General features: G+C 43.1%; 1 pseudogene; it reads left to right on the top strand.

Moving 5' to 3' along the window:
- The first annotated feature begins 23,578 nt into the window (after nucleotides 1–23,578).
- Nucleotides 23,579–25,624, top strand: LOC129006792 (C-terminal-binding protein 2-like; annotated as a pseudogene).
- The last annotated feature ends 250 nt before the right edge of the window (nucleotides 25,625–25,874 follow it).

Genomic DNA, 25,874 nt, shown 5'->3' with positions numbered 1-25,874 from the left:
AGTTTTCAAAACGGATTAAAGCTCTCATGGAAAAATCCATTCCACCATTGAGATTGTGACTTATGCACATAGAGGCAACATACAGGAGGCGTTGACTCTCATACCCAGAACCGGCACTTATGTGGGATTGTAAATCTCATCCATGGACCTTCCTGCAGGTTTGATTCTGATGTACACCTCTAGCCAGCACCTGAGTGATTTGACTTTTTTGCCTGTATGTAGCCCACAGATGAGATTGTGATATATCCCTGAATCCAGCACCTAATTTGTATGCTTCTATTCTCCTGTCTTGGCAATGCCCATAATGGGTATCCTGACCTATCACTGGTCCTGGCACTTTGTTATGTGACTCTGTCCTGTGCTTTGCCCACACGAGACATTGTGACATATTGCTGGGTCTGACACCCATGTGATGTAACTCTTGTCTAGGCTTTGCCTACAGGGGGCATTGTGACATATCTGTGCACTGATCACCCAGGTGATGGGAATCTTTTGTCCTGCCTGGTGCCTGTTCACAGCAGGGATTCTTTCAAATCGCTGGGGACAGACTCTAAGTAATGTGACTGTCTTTTTACTGAGCGCTACCCACAGGAGGCATTGCAAAATACCTATGGGCCTCTCACCTAAATGATGTGACTCTTTGCCTGGGCCCATTTCTCAGGGGTATTGTGACATATGGCTGACTTCAGCACCGAAGTGATGTGAGTTTCTTTTACTGCTAGGGCTCTGACCAAAGAGAGATTACAATATATCACCAGGCCCAGCACCTGGGTGATTTGACTCTCCACTCTTGGCTGGGCCCTGCATATATTGTGTATTGTGACATATCACTGGGTCCAACACGTAGGTAATATGACTCACCTGCATGGGCCATTTCCACCTGGGTGTTATGACATATCTTTTTGTTCATCACTTAGGTGATGCGACTCTCCTCTTTGCCTTGGGCCCTGCACAATTTAGGTATTGTGATGTATCACTGGGCCAATCTCCTAGACAATAGGAAGATTCTGCCAAGGCCATGACTACTGGGGGCCTTGTGACATAGCTCTGCATTTATCACCTAGAAAATGTGATCCCCCCCCCCCATTTCTGCCTGAGCCCTGCTCACAAGAAAAACTGTAGATATTTCTGGGCCCAGCAAACAGGTGATGTGTTGTCAAAGGGAAAATTGTGACATATGGCTGGGCCCAGAACCCAGGTGATGTGACTCTGTTGCATATGTCGTGCTTTCAGGATGGAGCAAGAACATATCCCTGGCAGAACACCTAGGGATGTGACTCTCTTGCCTTGTCCTCATCCTCAGGGAAGACTGTGACATATCCCTGACACAGACCCAGGTGATGAGACTCTCCTGCTTGCTGACTACCCAAATGTGAGATTGTCACATATATTTTGGCCTAGCCCATAGGTGTGATGATGACATTCATACCTTAAACCAACAAATAGGAGAGATACTTTCTCTCATAGCCAGGCTTAACAAAACGTGCAAAATTATGGGTCTTCTCTTACCATGAAGGTCAGAGAAACTAAGTACTCTTGCATATCATGTAAAGCACTCAGATGGTACAGTGTCATCACAGGGCCCAGAACACAGGTGAGATTGTGTTCTCTGTATGCACATCCACCAGTCATCAGAATTGTCATTCTTACACAGGAATAGAGGTGATTGGAGCGGTCCTAAATCTCATACCTGAATGCAGTCCACAATTGGAATTGTAACTATCATATGTGAACATCCAGTCACAGTTGGGATAGTGACTTATTTCTGAACCCAGTTTACAGCCAAGTAAAGATCCTCTTATCTGGATCCAGCCAGCTGGAGAGATGTTGACTCTCATACCTGAGCTTATGGCCACAGGTATGATCATAGGTTCATATCAGCATGAAGACCTCAGAATGGATTATGTTTAATGCATACTGTACAAGGCCCACAGGAGGTACATAGTGTCCTAACAGGGCCCAGCAAACAGGTGAGATTGTAACACTCATGCAAACTCTGGTGACAATAAAAGTTATCATCCTCAAAAATAAGCACAACTGGCCAGGGGCGCGGTGGCTTGCACCTGTAATTGCAGCACTTTGGGAGGGTGAGGCAGGTGGATCATGAGGTCAGGAGATCAAGACCATCCCGGCCAACATGGTGAAACTGTGTCTCTTTACTATTTGTTTATTATTATTATTATTATTATTATTATTATTATTGTTATTATTTTGAGACAGAGTCTTGCTCTGTCACCCACACTGGAGTGCAGTGGTACCATCTAGGCTTACTGCAACCTCTGCCTCCCAGGTTCAAACAATTCTCTTGTCTCAGCTTCCAGAGTAGCTGGGACTACAGGCTCATGCCACCATGCCCAGCTAATTTTTGTATTTTTGGTAGAGGCGGGGTTTCACCATATTGACTAGGCTTATCTCAAACTCCTGACCTCAGGTGATCCACCCACCTCGATCTACCAGACTGCTGGGATTACAGGCATGGGACACTGCGCCTGGCCACCCCGTCTCTACTAAAAATACAAAAATTAGCTGGGCCTGGTGGCATGTACCTGTAATCCCAGCTACTCGGGAAGCTGAGACAGGAGAGTCACTTGAAACCAGGAGGCAGAGTTTGCAGAGAGCCGAGATCATCCCACTGCACTCCAGTCTGGCGATAGAGTGAGACTCTGTCTCAAGGGAGAAAAAAAGAAGAAAGAAAAAGAAAGAAAGAAAAAAAGAAAGGAAGAAGAAGAAGGGAGGGAGGGAGAGAGGGAGGGAGGAAGGAAGGAAGGAAGGAAGGAAGGAAGGAAGAAAGAAAAGAAAGAAAGAAAGAAAGAAAGAAAGAAAGAAAGAAAAAAGAAAGAAAGAGGAAAGAAAGAAGAGAGAAAGAAAGAAAGAAAGAAAGAAAGAAAGAAAGAAAGAAAGAAAGAAAGAAAGAAAGAAAGAAAAAGAAAAAGAAAGAAAGAAAGGAAGGAAGGAAGGAAGGAAGAAAGGAAGAAAGAAAAAAAGAAAATTGACTCTCATATATGGATCTTGTCTACAGGTAGGTTGGACTCTCAAACCAAAATTCATTACGTCTGTGAGACTGTAACTCTCCTAAGGGGACACGGTCAGCCAGAAAAGACTCATTTATGAATCCAGTTCACTGTTGAGATTGGGACTGTTGTACTTAGGCCCAACATACAAATTCTCATGCCTGGAATCTGGACATGTGTGGAGTTGTTCATCTCGTCCCTGTCGCTTTCTGCAGGTGGGATTGTGACATACATCTCTGCCCAGCTCCCAAGTGTTTTAGCTCTGTTTCTTGTGTCTGCTCACAGATGGAATTCTGATATATCACTGAAGCCAGCACCTAGGTGGCATGACTCTTATCTCCTGCCTTGGTGTTGCCCACAGGGGACGTTGGAACATATCACTTGGCCTTGCACCTAGGTAATGTAAGTTTTCTGTCTTGCATTAGTGCTACTCACAGGGGCATTGTGATGTATTGCTGGGTCCCACATCCAGGTTATGTGACCCCTCTGCTGGTGCCCTGTCCACAGTGGCCATTGTGATGCTGCATCCAAAACCTAGATGATCTACCTCTCCTTCCTGAGCTGTGCCTAAGGGGACATTGTGAAATATCTATGTCCCCATCACCCATGTGGTGTGATTTTCTTCTCCTGCTTAGTCCCTGCTTAAAGAAGGGATTGTGACATATCACTGTGCCCAGCACCTAGCTCATGTTACTCTTCTTTTGTTTTTCAGGACTTGTTTGGAAGGAGATTGTGATATACTGGTGGGTCAAGCTTCTAGGTGACATTACTCTTTTGACTTTGCCCTGCAAGCAGAAAGCACTGTGAAACATTATTGGGCCCAACACCAAAGTGAGTCTCCTGCCTGAACCCTGCCTACAGCAATTTGTAACATATGGCATTGTGACATATATCTGAGCCCATCAACTATTTGACAAGACTCTTCTTTTTTAACAAGGGCTTTGCCCACAGGAGACATTGTGACATAATTCTGAGCCCAGTAAATAGGTGATGTTTCTTTGTTTTTTGCTTGAGCCCCACATTGTGACATATTCGTGGTCCCAAAACCTGAGGGAAGGGAAACTCCTGCCTGAGTCTTGCCTACAGGGAGCCTTGTGAAATATTTCTGCGTTCATCACCTTAAAGATGTGGCCTTCATCTTCTGCCTTGGCCATGTTTACAAAAGTGAGAGTGAGTTATTGCTAGGCCCAGCACACAGATCCTGTGATTCTGCATCCTGGTCTCTCCAGAGGGGTCATTTTGAAGTATCTCTAGACCCATCACCTAGATGATGTGATGCTCCTCTTCTCCCTGAGACCTATCCACAGTGGAGATTGTGAAATACAGCCTGGCACAGCACCTACATGATGGTACTCTCCCCTCATGCCTGGGTGCTACCCATGGGGGTGATTGTGACTTATAGCTGTGTACAGTCTTCAGGTGATATAACTCTCCTCTATTTTTGGGCCCACACACACAGGGCATTGTCACATAGCTCTGCTCCTCTGACCTAGGTGATGTGACTCTCCTGTCTGTTACCTCCTCTTAGGGGGTATTGTGATATATTGCTGGGCCCAGAACTGAGGTGATGTGGCCTTTTCTCTTGCCTGGGCCCTGCATACATGGTGTATGGTGACATATGTCTGAGTTGAACACATAGGTGATGTGACTCTTCTGCATAGGTCTTGCCAACACGGGTATTATGACATACCTTTCTATTCATTTCCTAGGTGATGTTACTCTCCACTCTTATCTGGGCCCTTCCAAAAGGAGGATTGTGAAATATCTCTGACCCTACCACCAAGATGATGTGACTCTTCTCTTTTGCCTGGGCTTTGCATATTTTGGGTATTGTGACATATTCCTGGGCCCAACACTTAGGGGATAAAAGGTTTATTCCTCTACCTTACCCATAGAGAAACTTGTGATGTAATTCTGCATTCATCACCAGAAGATGTGATGGTCTTCTCCTGCCTGCATCCTGACCACAGAGAGGATTGTGACATATTGCTAGATTCAGCACCCAGGTGATGTGACTCTGCTGCCTGGGTCCTAATTTGAGGAATGGATTGCAACATACCCATGCCTGAGCATTCAGGTAATGTGACTCTCTTGCCTCATCCCTGTTCTCAGGGAAGATTGTGACATATCCCTGGCCCAGCGTCCAATCGATTTTACTCTCCTGTTATCTTCCTATATGCAGGTATAATTGTGACATATATCTTGGAGCACAAGCTCACAGGTGCAATGATCACTTTCATATGTCAAACCAGCCAATAGGAGAGATACTGCCTCTTCTAGCTACACTTAGGAAATTGAAAAAAAACCCTGGGTCTCCTCACTAAGATCATCCACTCTCTCACACATTACATAAAGCCCTCAGGTGGTACAGAGTCTCATCACAGGGCCCAGCACACAGGTGAAATTTGTTTCTCGTATGCACACCCTGCACCCTCCTGACCATTATTATTTTCATCCTCACACATAAACAGAACCCACTGGTGAGGTCCTGAATTTCACACATGAATGCAGTTTGTAGCTGGAATTGTGGCTCTCATATGTAAATATCTGGCCACAGTTGGAATGGGAACTTTGTTATAAACCCAGCTCATAGAAAGGTGATGATTCTCTTATCTGGACCCCGCCAATTGTAAAGATGTTGACTCATATATTGGCTTAGGGCCACAGGTATGATTGTGGGTCCATATCAGCATGAAAATCTCAGAACAAATTGAGACCATCATGCATACCATCTAAAGCCCTCAGGTGCAACACAGAGAGTCCTAACAGGGCTGAGCACACAGTAATATAATGACATTGGGATGCATACCCAGCCAACATTAAAGATTGTCGTACTTTCACATGATCATATTTCACTTTTGAGGCTCTGAATCTCACACCCAAAGGCAGTTTCAAAAGTTGAAAAATTGACTCTCATATGTGAGAGTCACAGATGTGTTGATGACTCTCAGATCATGAGTCAGCACACCTGTGAAGCTGTGATTTCAATAAGGAGACAAAGTCTGCAAGAGAAAATGGGGCTGCCATGAACAAATTTAGTCCACTATTGAGATAGTGACTTGTATACTTAGATCAAACATACAGAAGCTGTTCATTCTCATGCCTAAAACCAGAATATGTGTGGGATTAATCTCATCTCTGGACCTTCCTGCAGGTGTCATTGTGACAAACATACACATTTGTCCAGCACCTTAGTGATTAGACTCTTCTGTTTAAGCACAGCTCACAAATAAAATTGGGACACATCATTAGACCTAGAACATAGGTGATGTGATTTTATTCTCTTGCCTTGTTGCTGCCCACAGGGAGCATTGTAACATATCACTGAATTTAACACCTAAGAGATTGGAGGCTCCTGCCTGAACTGTGCCCACCGGGGGCCTTGTAGCATATCTCTGCATCAATCACCAGAGGATATGACTATCCTTTCTGCCTGCACCTTGCCCACAGGAAAGACTGTGACATATCACTGGGCCCAGTAATCAGTAATCAGATGATGTGTCTCTCCTGCCATGGCCTTGCCCACAGGGAGTGTGGTGACATATCACTGAGCCCAATATTCAGGTGATTTGACTTTGTTGCTTGTACTCTGATTTCAGGAGGGGATTGCAACATATCCCCAGTGAGCACACAAGTGGTGGGACTCCCCTTCTAGCCTCCGACCTCAGAAAACATTGTTACATATCCCTGGCCCAGCCTTAGGTATGTGACTCTCCTACCTGGTCCCTGCCATCAGGGAAGATATTGACAGATCTCTGGCCAAGTATCCAGGTGATGTGACTCTCCTGTTCACTCCCTACCCAGAGGAGAGATTGATACACATATCTTGACCAGCTCACAGGTGTAATAATGACTTTCATACCTCAAACCTGCCAATAAGAGAAACTCTGTTTTTCATAGCAAGGCTTTGGAAAACGGGTAGGTCCTAAGTCTTCTCTTTGTATGGTCTTTGAGGAATACCACTCTCTCTTATGTTATATGAAGTCTTTGAATGGTACAAAGAATGTTATCACAGGGATATGTTGCATAACCTAGGGGAGGGGCCCAGCTATATGTCATAATTAGCCCAGGGGGCAGGGCCCAGGCATGAGAAGAGAGTCACATCACATATGTGCTGGCCTAAGTGATATGTCATCATTCCCACTGTGGACAGGTCTCAGTAAGAACAAGAGAGTCACATCATTCTAATATTGGTCTCAGAGATATATCACAATGACTCCCTTGGGCAGAAACCAGGAATAAGATTCACATCACCTGTGGGCTAGGCCCAGAGATGTCACTCTTAATTCTGTGGGCATGTCTCAGGCTGGAGAGAAGAATCACATCACCTAAGCACTGGACCAAGAGATACGTCACAATCTTTCTCATGGGCAAAGCCCAGGTAAAAGAATAGAGCCATATCAAACAGTTCATGGGCTCAGAGATATGTCACAATGCTCCCTGTGGGCAGGGTTCATGTAGGACACTCACATTACATTGGTGGTTGTTCAGCAATACATCCCAATGACTTCTGAGGGCAGAGCCAAGACAAAAGAGTAAAATCATTTTGGTGTTTTACCCATCGGTATGTCACAATCTCCCCCGTGGGCAGAACCTGAAAAAAGGGAAGAGTCACATTAGCTAAATGTTGCACCTAGCGATAAGTCACAATTCACCCTGTAAGCAGAGACTAGACAGAAGATAGAGTCACATCATCTAGTGGCTGGTGCAGAGATATGCCACCATGCCCTTTCTAGGCAGGGTCCAGACAGGAGAGCTATGTCACCTGTATTTTGGACCCAGTAATATGTCACAAAAGCCCATGGACAGAGCACAGGAAAGACAGTCACATAACCTGAATATCAGGTTCACTGGTATGTCCCAATGTCTCCTGTGAGCATTGCCAAGGCAGGAGTGAAGACTCACATTACCTGTATGCAAGACCCAGTGATACGTCACACGGAGGAGTACCACTGTCTTGCATATTGTATAAAGTATGATAGAGAAATTGTCACCACAGGGCTCAGCGTACAGATGAGATTATGCTTCTCAGATGTACACCCCACCAATATTCAGGATGGTCTCTATAACACGTGGAGAGAGCCCACTCTTGAGGTCCTGAATTACACATGCAGACATGGCCCACAATTGGGATGGTGACTTTCATATGTGAACATCCAGTCACAGGTGGGATGGTGACTCATTTTTAAACACAGCTCATAGGCAGTTAAGAACTCTTATTTGGACCCAGCCAATTAAAAAGATATTGACTGTCATACCTGGGCTTAAAGCTAAAGGTACAAGGGAGGGTCCATGCCTGCTTAAGGTTTCAGAGAGGATTGTTACATTCACGCATACTATATAAAGACTTCACGTGGTGAAGACAGTGTCCTGACAGGGCCCAGAACAAAGGTGAGATTGTGACACTCATATGCACACTGAGCCAAGAGTAAAAACTGTCATCTTTTCACATGAACACAGCCCAGTGTTGAGGCTGTGAATCTCACACCTGGAGGCAGTTGAAAGTTGACTCTCATAAGTGGATGTGATCCATGTTTGTGTTAGTGATTCTAAAACCAACATTCAGTAAACACGTGAGGCTGTGACTCCATTGAGGGGCCACGGTCCTCGGGAAATATTGAAGCTGTCATGCACAGATCCAGTCCACCATTGAGACTGTGACTTGTATACTTAGACCCAACATACAGAATGTGTTTGCTCTCACACCTAGATATGGGAAATGTGCAGGATAGTCAGTCTCAACCTTGGACTGGAGGTGTAACTGTGAAATACATCTCGGCCCAGCTCTTGACTGATTTGATTCTTCTGACTAGCCCAACCCATAGATAAAATTGTGACATTATTGAACCCAGCACCTATGTGAGGTGCCTCTGTTCTCTTGCCTTTGCACTACCCATAGGGCTCATTGTGACATATCTCTTGGTCTTATACACAGTTAATGTGAGTCTCCTCTTTTGCCTTGGCACTGCCTACAAGGGATATTGTGACATATCCTTGAGACCCACACTCAGGTTATGTGACTCTTCTGTCTGCAGTCTGTAACATAGGACATTGTGACATATTGTTGGGTCCAACACTTAGGTCATGAAAGTCTATGGTGTGGGCCCTGGCTACAAAAGACATTGTAATATATCTCTGTGCTCATCACCCAGGTGTTGTGACTCTCTTCTCCTGCCTGGTCCCTGCTTACAGGAAGAATTGTGATAGTTACTGGGCTCAATTCTTACCTGAAGTGACTTTCTTCTTTCTAGATTCTTCCATCAGAGAAGATTGTGACATATCACTGGGCCCCTCGCATAGGTGATTTGACTCTCCTGCCTGGGCCCTCCTTTCAAAAAGTGATATGTCTCTCCTGCTTTGTCTCTGCTTGAGGGTGAATGCTATGTATCAATGGAACCAGCACCTAGAAAGTGTGACCCTCCTCTCCTACCTGGGTCCTGCATACCTTCTGTATTGTGACATATGGCTGGATCCAACACTTAGAACTCTGCTAAATGGACTTTTCCATTAGGAGTATTACGACACAACTTTTTATTCATCACCTGGGTTGTGTGACCCTCCCTTTCTGCCTGGGTCCTGTCAAAAGGAGGGATTGTGACAAGTCATTGAAACAAGCACCCACATGATGTGACTCTCCTCTTCTGCCTGGGCCCTGCATATTTTGGATATTGTGATATACTGCTGGGCACAATACCTAGGGAATTGATGGCTACTGCCCAAGCCCTGTTCACAGGGGGCCTTGTCACCTCTCTCTGCATTCTTCACCTAGAAAAAGTACCTGCACCCTGCCTACTAAGAAGATTGTAGCAGATCACTTGTCCTAGCAACCATGTGATGTGAGTCTCCTCTGCTGCCTTGATGCTGCTCACAGGGGACATTATAACATATCACTTGGTTCTGCACTAATGTTTTGTAATTTTTCTGCCAGGGCCCTACAAAATAAGCTATATTTCTGGGCCCAACACCCAGGTTATGCAGCTCTCCTGCCTGGGCTCTCCTTAAAGGGGACATTGTGACATATCTCTGCACCCATCACTCAGAATACGTGACTCTTATTTTGCCTGTTTCATGTTTACAGAGAAAATTGTGACATATCGCTGAACCCAGGACCTAGCTGATGTGGCTCTTCTCTTCTATGTTCTGCCAACAGTAAGGATTGTGACTTATCACTGTGCCCAACACCAAAGTGACATTACCCTTTTGTCTTAGCACTGCCCTCAGAAGTCGTTGTAACATATTGTTGGGCATCGTAACATATTGCTCAGCAAGGTGATGTGAGTCTTCTGCCTGGATCCTGCCCACAAGCAGTATTGTGAGATATCTCTGAGCACATCCACAGTTTGATGTGATTCTTCTCTTTTACCTCGGTTTTGTTCATAAAAAAGATAGTAATGTATCTCTGGACACTCCACTTAGGTGTGTGATTCTCCTCTTTGGCTTGAGTCATGCCCACAGAAAGAAGAGTAACCTCGTTGACAGCAGCACACAGTGATGTGAGTCTTCTACCTGTTTTACCTCACAAATGTTCTTGTGACATATCTCTAATTCCAGAATTTAGATAATGTGACTTTCTTCTTCTGCCTGAGACCTGTCCAGAGTGCAGATTGTGGCCCAGGAAATATGTGATGTGACCCTCATCTCATGCCTGGGTCCTGCCCACTGGAGTGATTATGACACAGAGTTGGACCAAGCTTCTAGGTTAAGTGACTCTCTTCTTCTTCCTGAGCCCTATTTACAGGTGGCATTATTAAATATCTCTGGGCCTCCCACCTAGGTGATGTGACTCTCTTTTGTGGGCCCTCCCCTAAGGGGATATCATGACATATTGCTGAACCCAGCACTCAGGTGTTGTGACCCTTTTTTTTTCCCCTGGGCTCTGCATACATTGTGTATTATGACTTTTTTGGTTCAAAATATAGATGATGCAACTCTCCTGCAGTGGCGCTGCCCACATGGCATTATGAAATATCTTTTTATTCAACACCTACGTGACATGACTCTCCTCTTCTGCCTGGGACCTGCCCAACAGACAGACGGTGACACATCTGGAACCAGCACTTAGGAGATATGACTTTCATCTTTTGCCTGGGCCTTGCATATTTTGGATATTGTGCCATATCACTGGGCAGAACACCTGTGTAATGTGACTCTATTTTCCTGTCTTAGTGCTGCCCACTGTGAGCTTAGTGATGTATTACTGGGCCTTGCTCACAGGTGACGGTTGTCTCCTCTCCTAACTTGGCACTGCCCACAGGAGGCATTGTGAAATATCACTGGGCCCTGCATCCAGGTTATGTGACACTTCTGCCTGTGTTCTGCCCACATAAGAGGAATAGTCACATACTGGTGGATTCAACACCCAGGCGATGTAACACTCTGGCCTGTGCCCTGCCTAAAGAGGGCATTGTGACATAACTCTGCACCTATCACTCGGGTGATGTGACTTTCTTCTGCTGAGTAATTCCTGCTCAAGTGGGGATTGTGACATATCAATGGGGGTAGCACCTAGCTGATGTAACTATTCTCTTCTGCCTAGGTTCTTCCTGCAGTGGAAATTGTGGCATATCACTGGGCTTAACGCCAAAGTGACATTAGTTTTTTGCCTTGGTTCTTCTCTTAGAAGACATTGTAACATACTGTTGGGCTCAGCACCAAAACCATGAGTTTCCTGTCTGGACCCTGCATACACGTGTCATTGCTATATCTCTTGACACTTCAACTCTTGGTGTGACTCTCTTCTGTTCCCTGGGCTTTGCCTATAGGAAAGCAAGAGCCTGGGCTCCAGAGTCAGCCACCCATCTGTGCACAGACAAGCAGAGGTCTCCTTAAGCTTCAGCGCAGTCTGGGACCCTAGCTTTTTTTGTATCAATTTGTTCGATGTGAGGCCCAGTCATGAGTGCCCTTCTTGACTGGACTCAAGGAACATGAAAAGGCCAACTTGTTTTTGTGATTGTCTGTTGTTTTTCAATTACTATTTCTCAGAAACAGTGCTGGATGAATGCCTCAAGGAGCTCACACAACCTGTTCTGGGACTTAGTGATCATTGTTTGTGTCTATGTTCGTTGAGTTCAAATTTAATATTTAAATTTTCCTTCACATTCAGCCTCAGTTTGACACCCAATTGTAGGAAAATGTTTTTACAGATATACGGGGAAGGCACAATTGGTATAGATTACAGATACACGGTAAGCAGAGGAGAATGAAAAGCACAATTAATAAAAACAACACCCACCATGGCCAACGCCAATGCCAGTGTGACAGCCAATCCATGATGGGGTCCTGACGGTCAGATTCTAACTGTTATACTTGTCCTTGCGTGTCTTGAGCAAGGAGAGTAATAATGTGAGAATTGTCAGGGATATACACACAACATTCAGTATGTAGCAAGGCTCAAACTCCTTCTTGGGCTGTGGTAGGCATACCTAATGCCATTCAATTTTGCAACACAAGAGTACGCAGCTGAGCAAATTCATCTGATAACAATAAAAGTCCAATGCTACTATCATTAAGAGCTTTTTCTACATGTAGGCTTAATGTTTTCCTTTGTTGCTGAAACAGGATTATACCAGGGGCAGGGGAAGAATACTGTGATAGGGTACCACCACCAGGGAGTCTGGCACATTCAAAACCAGCAATGTTTGTCTAGATTACTGGGGAGGAGAATATTATCCTGGATGGTGAATGGAATTAATGTCACCCCCCAAGTGCATCTCCCCATCCAATATAGGGCCAGGTATTGCCACCAATAGGATCTGCATACCCAGAGGGGCCCCCAGGAGACTACAATGGTTATACTATTATTATAGTGTATTAAGATGTTATTAAAGTAGCAAAGGAAGTCCAGGTTGGATTGCAACTGTTATTGTTGTGGCCCCATTGGTAGCGACAGAGCCATTCAGAAATGTTGGCGAGGACAACTCTCCAAGGTAGTCCATTTCCTGTGGCCTCTGGCAATTTGATGCAAAGCCAACATTGACTGCAGTTGGCTTCTGTTGCAATGGTGGCTGCCCAGTTGATGAACTCATACTCGGCATCAGACATGATGACCCAGGTACTGATTACTAGTGGACAGGTTATTCTCTGTAATAACAAAAGTGGAGAGAAACATGATATTGCTTTTCATTTTTAAGAAATTGTACTATCCCTTTATTTTCTGCTCCTATAGCTACAAGGTGACCAGCCTTATGGGTGGGATCTGATGGAGGCTGTATCCATATTTTGGATCCAGGATTTAAGCTACCTGTACTAGTGGATCTGAATTTCCCAGTTCTGTATGTAGCCTCTGTTGGGGCAAGATTTCCTCGGGGGTTAATTTTTAACAAGGTACCACTGATAATTGAGCAACCCGCATCTGCAGTCTTATAGCAGAAGAATCTGGAGTGGTATTGTATAAAGTGAACTTTAACTCTCCCCGGTAATCATTATCAATTATACCACCATACATTATAATGTATCTCATTGCCAGGCTTGAATGTGTTGTAATCCATTCATCCACATTCAAGTTTGCATGTATGGTGGAAATTGTGGCCTGTCCATCTGACTACTGATTAATATTCTGTCAAGAGAAAGCAGAGATGCATGGGCATCATTATGGAAAACAGCGATAATGGTAGTGTGCACAGGATTCAGATATCTTCCCAGTATTGTTTTCTCCAAACCTCTGTATTCCTAATTGACCATTTGTTTCCTTGCCATTCAGGCATCTAGGTAGTAAGACCATTTGCTACTGACGAAGAGTCGGTATACAAGTAACAAATCCCTCTGGCCTGCCTCTGAATAGCTCAGAGGATGGCTACTAGTTCAGCCAGATGGCTTCTCATACCCCTCCCTTCATCAGAAATGTTTATATTTTTAACAGGATTATAAGCCACAGCCTCCCAGCGTCGGGTCCCACCAATGTATTTGGTGGAACCATCAGTAAACCAAGCATGTTTCTGATCCTCTGGGCTTAGTTCTTTAAAGGATTTGCCCCATTGGGCAAGGGAGGTTTCCTCCCCTATCTGCAAGACTTGCTCCGTGGTTTGCTGTGCTGACAAGTTTTGCACATCCTCATATAAAAATGATACCCGTTTTGGTTATGGCTTAGCCTGGTCTTGTATGTACCATTTCCATTTTATGATGTTACTTTCTTGAGTGTACCCTATCCAATGAGTTTTGAGGGAGCTCATGACCCAAGTCATAATAGGAATTTGGGGCCTCATAAAAACTAAAACAAAGGTGTTCTCTTTCCTGTAAAACCCAGTAGCAGGCCAACAGTTGCTTCTCAAAGAGCACAAGCTTTGCCAGCCTCTGACAGCTTCTGGGTCTAAAATCCCAAAGGTATCCTCTTCCCATCTTGTTTCTACCTAACACTCCAATTAGCATGTTTATCTAGGACAGTTATTTGCAGTTCTACTGGCCCATCCTGTAAGGGGCATACAGTTGCTCTGCTTGTTTGGCTTGTTGAAAAGCCATGCTCTCTTTCTCTCTTCAGTGAAAGTCATAGCGTTTTCTAGTGACTGCATGCGGAGGTTGTAAAATGTTATCCAAGTGGGGAATATGATGTTTCCAAAATCCAAACAAGCCAATACAACCTTGGACCTCCTTTTCAGTGGTAGGGCTGCAAATTCTAGTATTTCAGCCTTAGCCTTTGGTAAAATGGACTGTTTCCCTGCATTCCATAGGATGCCAAGGAACTTTACAGTTTGTGCAGGTCCTTGAATTTTACTACGGTTAACTTCCCATCCTTGAGATAGGATTTGGGTTTTTACTGGCTCCAAGCCCCAGCTGACTAGTTCTTCAGCCACTCAGACAGCTGTTTTTTTCAGCAATAGGCTGATAACTTTGAGGCTGATCAGTCAAGACATAGGCCTGGCCATGGGCCAGGGCCAGTCTGGAAGTCAGATCAGCATTTTCCTTTTCTGGCTTACATTTCTCTTGTAGCAACTGATTCCTATCTTGACACATTAACTTCTAAGCAGTAAGCGAGCACCATCCATGCTGGCAAATTCCCTCAGCATCCCATTTACCAACTGGGATTCCCTGCAGCTAATCACACACAGCCATTGATTCAAAATGCACTAATTTAGAGTCCCAATTTTCATAAAGGCCCGTTCCCTTGGACCACTCAATGGCCAAGGGGAAGAACTGGGGGAGTTCCCATCCGAAGGTATGGAAAGCCCCTGAGCTCCCAGTCTGGTCCCTGCAGCCAAAAAATGGCATACTTTTGCTTTCGGATCCTGTTCATGAAGCCATAAATGTTCTGTATGGTAAATGCTCAAGGAGAGAAGAAAAGACACACACACAATACCTTTAAGGGTAAACAAACTTTATCCCATGTAAATTGCAATGCAGATATAATAAGCAAATGATATAATAAGCAAGTTGCAATGGGACGGGGAGAAGGGAAAAGATACATATATATTTACACTCATCAGACTATGGAGGGTTCACCACCAGACTGCGAAGAAACAGCCTGGGCTCCAGAGTTAGCTACTTGTCTGTGCACAGATGAGGACAGATCTCATGAAGCTTTGGCACAGTCTGGAACCCTAGCTCTTTTTGTAATGAGTTATTTGGCATGACGTCCAGTCAGGAGGGCCCTTCATCACTGGGCTCAAGGAAAACAAAAAGATCAACTTGTTTTTTGAGATTGTCTGTTGTTTTTCAATAACTAACATATAGGAATAAATTGAAATAGAGATTTATCTGAAACAGCGCTGGATGAATGCCTCAGGGAGCTCACACGACCTGTTCCGAGACTTGGTGACCATTGTTTAAGTACAGATTCAATTGAGTTCATATTTAATATTTAACTTTTACCTACAAAGTGTCAAAAGTAATTCCTTCAAATGCAGGAAATAATATAACTATTCTCAAACTAAACTTCTCAACCAAAAGTCGTAAATTGAGTATAGGAATTAAAAAAAAAAAAGAAAATCTACATCTGTCTACAGGGAACTCAATTTATTTCTTTGTTTATTTTAGAGACATGGTATTGCTTTGTTTCCCAGGCTAGTCTCAAACTCCCGGGCTAAAGTGATTCTCCCACCTCAATCTCCTAAAATGCTGGATGACAGATATGAGCCATTGTATTATATAGTAACAAAAACAGACTAAAAGTGGCAAGATGCATCCAAAAAAATTATGCAAATCATAACCAAATGAGGACAGACTATGTCACAATTATATTATGCAAAATACTTTTTAAGTAACTTAGTTTACAAAATATATTATAAATTCAAATTGTCAAAAAAGGACAAAACAATAAAAGGGTTTATTCACTGGAAACCCATGACAATTATATACGTTTATATAATTGTGTGTATATATCTAATTATATATACACACAAATATGTATGCACCTTACATGAGTATTTTTAAATATATCAATGATATCTTGACAGAACATAAGCAAAAAACAGCAATATACTAAAAGTACAATATTTTAATACACCAGTTCTGTAATTAATAAAAAAGCCAGATAGAATATTAAAAAGAAAACAGAGGACATGAAAATACTGCAAAGTAATTAGATATAACAGATGCATAGAGAACACTCTACACAAAAACAAAACTCACAATCTTCTCAAAAGCTCATGAAACATTCTCCTAAAAATAACTATTAAGACAAAAAACAATTCTTAAAAGAATTTTTGAAAAACTGAATGTTACAAAAAACATTCAAAAAGTCAATGAATCCAGGAGCTGTTTTTTTGAAAAGATTAACAAAATAGATAGACTGCTAGCAAGACTAATAAAGAAAAGAGAGAAGAATCAAAGAGAAGCAATAAAAAATGCTAAAGGGGATATCCCCACTAATCCCACAGAAATACAAACTACCATCAGAGAATATTATAAACACCTCTACACAAATAAACTAGAAAATTTAGAAGGAATGGGTAAATTCCTGGACATATACACCCCCCACAAGACTAAACCAGGAAGAAGTTGAATCTCTGAATAGACCAATAACAGGTTCTGAAATTGAGGCAGTAATTAATAGCCTACCAACCAAAAGAAGTCAAGGACCAGACGGATTCACAGCCACATTCTACCAGAGGTACAAAGGGGAGCTGGTGTCATCTCTTCTGAAACTATTCCAAGCAATGGAAAAAGAGGGAATCCACCCTAACTCATTTTATGAGACTAGCATCATCCTGATACCAAAGTCTGGCAAATACACAACAAAAAGAGAAAATTTTAAGCCAATATTCCTCATGAATATTGATGCAAATATTCTCAATAAAATACTGGCAAACCGAATCCAGCAGCACATCAAAAAGCTTATCCACCAAGATCAAGTGTGCTTAATCCCTGGGAGGCAGGCATGGTTCAACATATGCATATCAGTAAACACAATCCATCACATAAACAGAACCAACGACGAAAACCACATGATTATCTCAATAGATGCAGAAAAGGCCTTTGACAAAATTCAACAGCCTTTCACGCTAAAAAAACTCTCAATAAACTAGATATTGATGGAATGTATCTCAAAATAATAAGACCTATTTATGACAAACTCACAGCCAATATTATACAGAATGGGCAAAAACTGGAAGCACTCCCTTTGAAAACCGGCACAAGACAAGAATGTCCTCTCTCATCACTTCTATTCAACATAGTGTTGGAAGTTATGGCCAGGGCAATCAGTCAAGAGAAAGAAATAAAGTATATTCAATTAGGAAAAGAGGAAGCCAAATTGTCCCTGTTTTCAGATGACATGATTGTATATTTAGAAAACCCCGTCATCTCAGCCTAAAATCTGCTTAAGCTGATAAGCAACTTCAGCAAAGTCTTAAAATACAAAATCAATGTGCAAAAATCACAAGCATCCCTATAATGACAAACAGAAAGCCAAATCATGAGTGAACTCCCATTCACAATTGCTACAGAGAGAATAAAATACCTAAGAATCCAACTTACAAGGGATGTGAAGGACCTCTTCAAGAAGAACTACAAACCACTGTTCAACAAAATAAAAGAGGACACAAACAAATGGAAGAACATTCCATGTTCATGGATAGGAAGAATCAATATCGTGAAAATGGCCACGCTGCCCAAGGTAATTTATAGATTCAACGTCATCCCCATCAAGCTACCATTGACTTTCTTCACAGAATTGGAAAAAACTACCTTGAAGTTCATGTGGAACCAAAAAAGAGCCCGCATAGTCAAGACAATCGCAAGCAAAAAGAACAAAGTTGGAGGAATCACTCTACCTGACTTCAATCTATAATAAAAGGCTGCAGTAACCAAAACAGCATGGTACTGGTACCAAAACAGATATATAGACCAATGGAAGAGAACAGAGGCCTCAGAAATAACACCAAACATCTACAACCATCTGATCTTTGACAAAACTGACAAAAACAAGCAATGGGGAAAGGATTCCTTATTTAGTAAATGGTGCTGGGAAAACCAGTTGGCCATATGCAGAAAACTGAAACTGGATCCCTTCCTTACACTGTATACAAAAATTAACTGAAGTTGGATTAACGACTTAAATGTAAGACCTAAACCCATAAAAACTTAGAAGAAAACCTAGGCAATTCCGTTCAGGACATAGGCATGGGCAAAGACCTCATGACTAAAACACCGAAAGCAATGGCAACAAAAACCAAAATTGACAAATGGGATCTAATTAAACTAAAGAGCTTCTGTAAAGGGCCCGCTAGGGGTACCGAAAGCGGGCAGAAGGCGCCTAAGGGGAAGGTAAGGCGTGAGGGAGGGCAGGTGAGGCACCTGAGGCAGGAAAAAAAAAAGAAAAGAAAAAAATCTCACCTCCAAGAAGCGTTCCTAGTTACCCCACGGACGAAAGTGCCTTCCCATCAGTTCCTGCGCTGGGCCCCTGGGACTCTGGCATCCCTGGTTCGAACCCAAGGAGCGACTCAGGCCAGCTAGGGGTACCCCAAAGTGGGCAGAAGGCCCCTGAGGGGAAGGTTAGGTTTGAGGAAGGGGAGGTGAGGCACCTGTGGCAGAAAAAAAAAACAAAAAAACGCGCCGTCAAGAAGCGTTCCTGGGTCCTCCAAGGACGAAAGTGCCTTCCCATCAGTCCCTGCACTGGGCCCCAGGGACTCTGGCTTCCCTGGTTCGAACCCAGGGAGCATCTCGGGCCCACTAGGGGTATCGCAAAGTGGGCAGAAGGCCCCTGAGGGAAAGGTTAGGTTTGAGGGAGGGGATGTGAGCCACCTGTGGCAGGAAAAAAAAAAAAATCCGCGCAGCCGAGAAGCAGGGCCTGGGTCCCCCATGGATGAAAGTGCATTCCCATCAGCCCCTGCACATGGCCCCGGGACCCTGGCATCCCTGGTTCGAACCCAGGGTGAGTCTAGGGCCCACTTGGGGTACCCCAAAGAGGGCAGAAGGCACCTGAGGGGAAGGTAAGGTTCGAGGGTGGGGAGGTGAAGCACCTGTGTCAGGAAAAAAAAAAAAAAAACAACGCGCCACCAAGAAGGGTTCCTGAGTCCCCCAAGGATGAAAGTGCCTTCCCATCAGCCCCTGTGCATGGCCCCGGGACCCTGGCGTACCTGGTTTGAAACCAGGGTGCAAACAAAACTATTATCAGATTGAACAGGCAACCTACAGAATGGAAGAAAATTTTTGCAATCTACCCATCTGACAAATGGCTAATATCCAGAATCTACAAATAGCTAAAACAAATTTACAAGAAAAAAATAAACAATCCCATCAAAAATTGGGCAAAGGATATAACAGACACTTTTAAAAGGAAGACATTTATGCAGCCAACAGACATATGAAAAATTAGTCATCATCATTGGTCATCAGAGAAATGCAAATCAAATCCACAGTGAGATACCATCTCATGCCAGTTAGAATGGTGATCTTTAAAATGTCAGGAAACAACAGATGCTGGAGACGATGTGGAAAAATAGGAACACTTTTACACTGTGGGTAGGAGTGTAAATTAGTTCAACCATTGTGGAAGACAGTGTGACAATTCCTAAGGGATCTAGAACAAGAAATATCTTTTGACTCATCAATCCCATTACTGGGTGTATACCCAAAGGGTTATAAATCATGCTACTATAAAGACACACACACACGTATGTTTATTGTGGCACTATTCACAATAGCAAAGTCTTGGAACCAACACGAATGACCATCAATGATAGACTGGATTAAGAAATTGTGGATCATATACCCCAGGGAATACTATGCAGCCATACAAAAGGATGAGTTCATGTCCTTTGCAGGGACATGGATGAAGCTGGAAACCATCTTTCTCAGCAAACTATCACAAGGACAGAAAACCAAACACCGCTTGTTCTCACTCATAGGTTGGAGTTGAACAATGAGAACACATGGACACAGAGTGAGGAACATCTCACATTGGGGCCTGTTTGGGGGTGGGGGCTATGAAAAGACTAGCATTAGGAGAAATACCTAATGTAAATGATGAGTTGATGGGTGCAGCAAACAAACATGGCACATGTATACCTATGTAACAAACCTGCACGTTCTGCACATGTACCCTAGAACTTAAAGTATAATAAAAAAATTGAATGTTACATACTATAATTTCTGACCAAAAAGGATTAAAACTAGAAATCAATAACAGAAGAAAATTCATAAAATTCACGAATACATAAAAATTAAACAATTTGCTCTTGAACATGTCTTTGGCATTTGTAAAGGGCTGAACAAAGGAGAAGATAGGCAGTTGTTTCAGGTGTATTTTTAGTTTTGTAAGATAAAAATGTTCTAGAGATATGCCGAATAATGACAATGTGCTGAACAAGTCTAAACTATATAATTATTGTCATTGTAAATTATTGTAAAATTGTAAATAATTGTCAATTTTATATGTTTCTTATAACAATGTAAACAATAATAATATCTAAGTGAGATACCGTTATGATGCATTTCAGTAATTATCTTCAGGACCTCAGCAAAACCTGAGTGCTGTCCTCTCACTTTCCTCTCCGTACAGAGCGAGCTTCACCACTTGCTCCACACCTTCTCCATCAACTACCTGTCCCTGGGATCTTTCCAGTGGCACAGCTAAAGCGCTCAGCAGGTCAGCAGAGCAGCGAGCTTCTATGCAGGTGCAGGGGCTGGGGCTCCTGGATCTTTGTGTCCCATTTCACAGAGATTGCCACCTACTGCCGCCTGCTAGAAGACGGGAAGGGCTTCAATCTTGGTGGTATTCTGGACAGCAGCAAATACCTGCAAAGCATCCAAAAGACCACCACCCACAGGATAATGGACGGCAAAGTGGTGTCTGAGACCAACATCACCGACGTTTTGAGGTGCTGAGCCAGCAGAAGCAAGGTCCCTTTGAGGAGCAGGAGACCAATAAAAACTTCAGTGGTCAAAAAAAAAAATCACTTTTGCATCACAGAAGTGTTTTCCTCACGCAAATGTAATATAGATTCATTTATCCTATCCTAACAGGAAAATACAGGAATATAAAATATTACAAAACAAAATTAAATAAACATTAACCTGTGAAATACTGAATAAACAAAGCATGCAACTGAAGAAGACTCTTTCTAGATAACTGCAATATTCAACCATAACTGGACACCCATAAAGGGCAGATTTTGAATTATGAGCATATGGTTAGAGTAACAAAATTTCACAACAAATGCATTATAATATTCTATAAAGAACATTTAGAAGAAAATTTTAATGAAGATTTCAATATTAGAGAACGGAGTCTCACTCTGTTACCCAGGCTGGAGTGTAGTGGCGAGACCTCGGCTCACTGCAACCTCCACCTCCCAGGCTCAAGCAATTCTCTGCCCCAGCTTCCTGAGTAGCTGGGATTATAAGCGCCCGCTGCCACGCCCGTCTATTTTTTTTTTTTTTTTTGTAGTTTTAGTGGAGACGGGGTTTCACCATGTTGGCCAGGCTGGTCTTGAACTCCTGACTTTATGATCCACCCACCTCGGTCTCTTAAAGTGCTGGGATTACAAGCATGAGCAACCGCACTGGCCTATAATTTGTTTTTTTTTAAGTAAAGAAAAGCCTTACATTTTTAAATATGGGAACAACATGAATATTGAAAAATATGCTATGAAACACTACTATATAATAAGCAATTAGAAATAAATTATACTATCATTCAGATAATATTGAGGAAGTAAATGGAAACACTAATGATAAGTTTTTCTATGCAGTAAACTTAGACACACAAACTAAAATTTTATTAACATGAGGTGCATACTAAGTATCTAATTCACTTTTTATATAACACATAAATTCAAGTATGCTATTCTGAAACCCCTGAAGCTAAAATTATAGGCTAATTTGGGAAACATAAAAATCAAAAAGTGAAAACGTACAGATCACAGTCCCACTAAGCTTTATATAAGATTAAATAATAAAATAACTCATTAAGAAATAATGTAACAATTAAGAATTTATTCTATTCTTGGCAGGTTTCTAAGTTTTTCTACGGCATTAAGATCTTTAAAAATTCTTTGAGGTGAGTAGATACAATAAACTATTCTACAGGTGAGGCGCTTGGCATAGAGACTTCACGTTTTTAAGTTAATTTCTACTAAGGAAAATAAACTTTTTGACCTACATTACCAGAGATAAAAAAAAAAAAAATAAAGTGAAATAGAAGATTCAACTTTATCATATGTGCTGAGGTGCTTTGGGCTCTAATAAAAGTTTTTCCGTTTTTTTTTTGTTTTTTTTTTTTTTGCAGGATTACATTTGAAATCATAGGACTGAAAATCATGAAGCAGAAACATTTGTCCTTGGTGTTTCTGAAATATGTGAACCAAACCTCAATGTCTGTACTTTTACTCTCACAAACTTCAGACACGAGGCACAGATTTTTACAAAATAGCTTAATATAGCAGTCTCGCAAAATGTGAAGATTTCTCCAGATCTCCAAAATCAACGGAAAAGCAGTAAGAGCACAAGGCTTTCACGGCAATAACAGAAAGAAGAGGAGAACTGTGGCTCTCACTGTGAATGCCCTGGAATGTTAGTGGAGGGACAGGAGAAGCCTTAGAAGATTTATGAGCATAATAAGCATAGGGTAGGAAATGTCCATCTGTGGCAGCAAAAGAAGTAAATCTAGGATTTTCCAGAACCAATTTCATTGAAGCAGAACTTCCCACATCACATTTTTTAAAGTTTCCTCCTTGGCCTTTGCACCTCTCATCTTTGTTATTTGTTCATTCCTGCCTATTGGAGTGATGCCTATTATTCTCTCTCTTTTTACATTCCAAAGATATTTCCTTTACTGTAGAACAGGGGCATCCAAGGGAGAATCTCACCATGACCCCAGGTCTGGAGCACCCGGAGTCCACGATCGCTGGGGATGGAGGCGGCTTCAGCCTGGAATTGTGGTGAGATTCATTGATTGGCTGTGCGATGGTAGCTGAGTTGCAAGCAAATGAGTTTCATCACCTTAAATAGTTTTGAACCAAAGAAGCTGTATTCCCTTAAAAAGACAGACAGCCCATCGTGTGAACTACAGAGTTTGTGAACAAATTTATATTGGGTTCATAGTGGAGTCATGCACGCTGACTCCTGCGAGTTCCCCTAAGTTCTTAGAGGACTGCTTTGCCTTTTGATCTGAGAGTTGCAAAGTTCCCTAAAGAATGGCCCTTGTGGATAAGCGCTAAGTCAACAGACAGCGATTGGACAGAATTTGTGAAGGAATTCGCCCCCAGATCATGAAAGGCCCCCTGAACACCCGCCCCGTGGTGGTGCTGCTGGATGGCTGCGACTGCACTGTGGACATGCCCATCCTGAAGGACCTGGCCACCGTGGCCTTCTGTGATGCTCAGTCCATACAGGAGACCCACGAGAAAGTTCTAACGAAGCCGTGGGCGCCATGATGTACCACACCACCTCCCTCAACAGGGTGGACCTGGAAAAGTTCAAGGCCCTGAGAGCGATCTTGCAGGTTGGCAGTGGCTACGACAACGTGGCCATCAAGGCTGCTGGCAAGCTCGAAATTGCTGTGTGCAACATCCCGTCCGCAGCCGTGGAAGAGACAGCCGACTCCACCATCTGCCACATCCTCAATCTGTACCGGGGAAACAGGTCGCTGTACCAGGCACTGCAGGAAGGCACGCGAGTTCAGAGCGTGAAGCAGATCGGCGAGGTGGCCTCAGGAGCGGCCCGCATTCGTGGGGAGACGCTGGGCCTCATCGGCTTCGGTCACACTCAGAAGGAGGTTGCAGTTCGAGCCAAGGCCTTTGCAGGATGGGATCGAGCAGTCCCTGGGCATGAATAGGGTCTACACCCAGCAGAATTTGCTGTATCAGAGTGACTGCGTCTCCTTGCACTGCAATGTCAACGAACAAAACCACCACCTTATCAATGACTTTACCATAAAACAGATGAGGCAGGGAGCATTCCTTGTGAAGGCAGCCCGTGGTGGCCTCGTGGACGAGAAGGCCTGAGCACAGGCCCTCAAGGAGGGCAGAATACGAGGGGCAGCCCTCGACATGAATGATTCGGAGCCCTTCAGTTTTGCTCAGGGTCTGTTGAAAGATGCTCGGAATCTCATCTGCACTCCTCTCACTGCCTGCTACAGTGAGCAGGTGTCACTGGAGATGAGGGAGGCAGCTCCCACTGAGATCCGCCGAGCCATCATAAGTCGCATCCCGGGAAGCTTAAGAAACTGTGTGAACAAGGAATTCTTTGTCACATCAGCACTTTGGTCAGTAATAGACCAGCAAGCAATTAATCCTGAGCTCAATGGTGCTACCTACAGATATCTGCCAGGCATGGTGGGCGTGGCTCCAGGAGGACTCCCTGCAGCCATGGAAGGCACATCCCTGGAGACATCCCAGTGACTGACAACCTCCCGACAGGGGTACATCCTTCCCAAGGGCCCTCTCCCAACAGCCCACAAAACATGGGGACAATCGAGAGTACCCCAACGAGCAATAGCAGAGAATGCCGGAAGGTAATCATTCAGACACACTTGGGAACAAGAGACAGTGAAAAATAGATAATCTAAGAGAAAAAGAATCTGATGGCCTTTTTAGCTGATTCTGGACATATACTTCATTGTTGTTGCAGTGTTAAAACTACAAGAGCTAGAAAACTGAAGATGTCATCTGCTTACGGAAGCTCTGAAAGACTAGGGTGTGATTTATTAACCACCAACATCTACTATTGTGTGTTAAGTTTTTCATCTGTGCATCAAATCACAAAGAATAAATAGAACTTCTCCCTTTATCAGTCCCTTGGGCACAGCAGGTCCTGAACACCCTGCTTAGATGTTGCATCAAGAGTTCAAATATCAAAATAAAAACCATGAAGAGGAAATCCCCATCCTGTGACTTCAGTCTCTTCAGTCTACAGGGACTGGTTACCGCTTTTTGCTAATAGGAAGATTACATTACTAGAAAATGTGGAGTAAACTGTTTGCCTGTGGTAGACACCTGCACGCATAGGATTGAAGACAGTACCGGCTCCTGTACAGAGACGCGTCTCTCACATCTGAACTGCATATTGAGCGACAAGTTGGTTGTAAGTTCAGTAAAAGCCTCTGATGATGCAAAAAGAAAAAAAGTATTAAGTTTCACAAGCTGTTAGTAATCAAGTATATTTTCTCAGTTTCAGATCCTCTGCTATTTTATTGAGTGGAAAGTCCTGCACTAAAAGGGTTCAAGAAAAATAATATTGCATTTCCTTATGTCACAGGAAACACTTTTAGTGGTAACTTGTCAGACTATGAACAAACCCACTTTTTAAGATGTTGATAAAGTCTTCTTTTCTTCACATGATTTTTATACAAGAACACTTCAGATGTATTGGATGTGGCTGATTTTAACAAATCCTATTAGAATTGTATCAATTAGTTACATGTTCTATTCATAGTCTTTTGTGAATCATTGCCTTTTTGTTTAAAAAGATGGCCTATTTTGAGCCTTTGTA

This window comes from Pongo pygmaeus, chromosome 1 (assembly GCF_028885625.2).
Source record: "Pongo pygmaeus isolate AG05252 chromosome 1, NHGRI_mPonPyg2-v2.0_pri, whole genome shotgun sequence".
Taxonomy (NCBI): domain Eukaryota; kingdom Metazoa; phylum Chordata; class Mammalia; order Primates; family Hominidae; genus Pongo; species Pongo pygmaeus.
Note: the sequence above shows the minus strand (reverse complement) of the source record. Positions and strands in the feature narration are given on the sequence as shown.